This window comes from Micromys minutus, assembly GCF_963924665.1.
Source record: "Micromys minutus genome assembly, chromosome: 1".
NCBI classification, from domain to species: Eukaryota; Metazoa; Chordata; class Mammalia; order Rodentia; family Muridae; genus Micromys; species Micromys minutus.
The window spans coordinates 101,511,292-101,515,160 of NC_137969.1; the positions used below are offsets into that span (position 1 = coordinate 101,511,292).

Genomic DNA, 3,869 nt, shown 5'->3' on the forward strand with positions numbered 1-3,869 from the left:
GGTAGATGGATGTATGCCCAGGAGTGGATCAACAGTACAGCTGAACTCAATGGGTTCTTTTTTAAAAAGAGGAAGAAGAGAACATGAATTTGGAGGTGTAGTCTGTGGGAGCTGGGAGATAGGGTTGGGTCTAGAGGGAAGACGGGAGGATCAAAGTACATTGTATAAAATGTCAATTAATTAATATAATATTATAATAAGAATTATTATATATAGACTTCCCGTGTGGCTTGGCTTCCTGTGCTGTTTCCTACCTTGTTCACTCTTTGCCGCCAGACCTCCGCCATCATGGGTCGCATGCACACTCCCGGGAAAATCCTGTCCCAGTCGGCGCTGCCCTACCGCCGTAGCGTCCCCATGTAGCTGAAGTTGACATCTGACAACATGAAGGAACAAATTTACAAGTTAGCCAAGAAAGGCCTGACTCCTCCCAGAGAGGTGTGATCCTGAGGGACTCACAAAGTGTGGCAGAGGTCCATTTTGTGACTAGAAATAAGATCTTGAGAATCCTTAAGTCCAAAGGCCTTGCCCCTGATCTCCCTGAGGATCTCTACCATTTGATTAAGAAAGTAGTTGCTGACTGAAAGCACCTTGAAAGGAACAGAAAGGATAAGGATGCTAAATCCCACCTGATTCTGACAGAGAGCAGAATTCACCAATGGCTGGATACTATATGATTAAGCGGGTGCTTCCACCCAACTGGAAATATGAGTCATCCACAGCCTCTGCTCTAGTGGCATAAATGCTGTTGTGTACACAAGCAATAAAATCACTTTGAGTAAAAAAAATTGTATATGTTATATTGTAATGTCCTGGAGATTTATAATTTAATTAGAGACCAATGAAGGCTAGATACAAAAATTTGCTCTCCTACTTCTGCAATTTAAATTTTTAAAAAGGATTTATTTCTTAATGTGTATGAGCGTTTTGTCTATATGTTCGTAAGTGCACCCGCATGTGCCCGGTGTCCACCAAAGCCAGAGGAGGGCATCGGAGACTCTAGAATTAGAGTTACAGAAGTTGTCAGCTGCCCTGTGGGCACTGAGAACTGAACCTGGGTCCTCTGTAAAAGTAGCAAGTGTCCTTAACCACTGAGCCATCTCTCCAGCCCCATAATTTTTTAAGTTCATGATTATTTCAAAATAAAAAATTAAAATAAAGGTATTGGACAAACCCCAAAATGTCTCATTTTGAAAGATAAAGAGTTAGCATAAGACTGAAGTCTTCAAAAGACGGCATAACTCACCACTCCTGCCACCCCCGGTGATGTGTGTGAAAGACTGGCAATGTCCTTGAAGGAACTCTGGTTGTGTTTCAGAAAGTTCCTCTGTGTGTTAGTGTACGTGGAAGGAAACAGCATTCTGAGTGGATTGCAGTTAAGAAAAATGGTGACACAGAGCTGCTGTCCCTAGCCTTAAAAAGGTGACCTAGTGCAGAGGGCAGGCACACCATACCCCACTGGCACGCGCGCACACACACACACACACACACACACACACACACATATCTTTCTGTCTCCTCTATTTTCTTTTTTAGGCATGGGTCCCCTCTCTCTAACTGCTGTGTGCACCCTTGGTGACACTTGATCTCCAGTACCTATTTCAAAGTGTCTTCTGCTTCTTTGTATTCTCTTCAGATTCATCAACATTTCTTGTGACTTTCTATAACACAGTTGACAGACTCAAATTCTTCAACAGAACTGTGCTGACAGGAAGCATTTTCAGAACATAGCCTGAGGTCTTAAATGTGCTACACTAACCAAGACACCATCCCATCTTACAGTAAGAGAGACTGTCCTACCCTAGTAACAAAGACACTGTCCCATCCTACAATAACAAAGACACTGTCCCATCCTACAGTAACAAAGACACTGTCCCATCCTACAATAACAAAGACACTGTCCCATCCTACAATAACAAAGACTGTCCCATCCTACAGTAACAAAGACTGTCCTACCCTAGTAACAAAGACACTGTCTCATCCTACAGTAACAGAGACTGTCCTACCCTAGTAACAAAGACACTGTCCCATCCTACAATAACAAAGACTGTCCTACCCTAGTAACAAAGACACCGTCCCATCTTTAGAGCTGACACCTGATGGAGCACATACTGAGTGTGAGACCCCAGCTCAGTCTCAAGTAGGGACTTGGGACATAGGCCTACATGTGTTCACACAAATGTACATGGGGAGAAATAAGGAAAGGGGCACATGCAGTGCCCCCACCCTCTCCAGGTATCTGAGATCACAGGCACATGTCACCATACCCAGACCATGACCTATGATAGCATGCTTTCATTCCTTGAAATGTTCGAGCTTTTAATTTTCCATACATATTAATGCTATATCTTAACACTAAATGTAATATATTTTCCTTGATTTAGTTATTATTATTGATTCTATAGTTGATTAAAAATAACATAATCTATTCTCTTAATCTATCTCCCCTAACAACTGAGTATAAAAGTAGCATGTTAAGATTACTATATAGACAGGCTCTTTGAACTGTAGTTCATGTATATGTGAGTGGATATGATGTATTAATAAAGTCTAAGACATTTGACTTTCTTCAAATTTGGGTTTTGCTCATCCACCATGTTAAGAATCAGGGCCTCACACATTCTAGCACACGCTGAACCACAAATATGTTCCTGAAAGGGTCACGTGAGCCCCAGCCTCCAAGCAGAACACGTTTAAAGCTTTCCCATATCTCTACCACCAGAGGCGAGACAAGGGTCACCTTCTGCTGGTAGTCTTGAAAACCCTTCCTGGGTACTTACTTGGTGTGCTTAGTCGCCCTTCACTGGGTACTTACTTGGTGTGCTTAGTCACCCTTCACTGGGTACTTACTTGGTGTGCTTAGTCACCCTTCACTGGGTACTTACTTGGTGTGCTTAGTCGCCCTTCACTGGGTACTTACTTGGTGTGCTTAGTCGCCCTTCACTGGGTACTTACTTGGTGTGCTTAGTCGCCCTTCACTGGGTACTTACTTGGTGTGCTTAGTTGCCTTTCACTGCCTCAACACCACCGATAACCATAGACTCTTCCCTTACTCGGATCCCGGGAGGTTTGTAGACCTTAGAACGAAGCAACCCAGTCCTCTTTAACTGTGGGTCCGGGACAGCAGCAATAAAGGGTTTGGATAGGGCATGCTCTCTGCCTCTAGGCTGTGTGTGAGCCGTTCTCCTCCACCGCTCTCCTCCCACACTGGGTTGTAAGCTCTGAAACCGTGAGGCTAAACCTTCCCCCTAGGGTAGGTAGTATTTTGCTCAGGCATTTTGTCACAGTGATGAGAAAAAAAAATCTAATGTAAAAGGATCTTGCGGGGCCTGGGAACATACATGACTTAGCAGTTAAGAAGGCTGGATATTCTTCCAAAGGACCCTAGATTGGACCTCAGTGCCAACACTGAATGGTTCAGAACTGTCTGTGTGATTCCAGGGGCTCTGGTGCCCCCTTTCTGGCCTTTCTGAGCGCACAAACCTCCATCACACACACACACACACACACACACACACACACACACACACACACCCGAGTAAAAAAACACTAACAACAAAATGGTGGAGTGGTCTTTTTAAAGACCCAGTTAAAGTGCTAATTAAGAGGCAGTGGTCTGGAGGGCCAGGGTCAGGGTTCTCCAGAAGGTGGGATATGCCTTGAATCAGGGTCCAGAAGGTATTATGTTCTTTGAATAAGGTCTATGGTATGATTTCTCCCATAGCCAGGATTCACAAGTTCAGGAATCAAGAGATGGGAAGGGAATGGTTACACTTGCTATCACCCCTAATGACCCAACAGGGAAATTCTGTCAAGTCAGATGCCTCAGGATGGCAGGAAACATGTCAAGACTAGCACATTCCATGAGC

At 44.1% G+C, this 3,869-nt stretch overlaps 1 pseudogene across 1 annotated transcript; it reads left to right on the forward strand.

Moving 5' to 3' along the window:
* The first annotated feature begins 288 nt into the window (after window positions 1-288).
* LOC308424745 (small ribosomal subunit protein uS15-like) lies at window positions 289-742 on the forward strand (annotated as a pseudogene). The gene has a single exon. The product of its transcript is annotated as a small ribosomal subunit protein uS15-like (transcript).
* The last annotated feature ends 3,127 nt before the right edge of the window (window positions 743-3,869 follow it).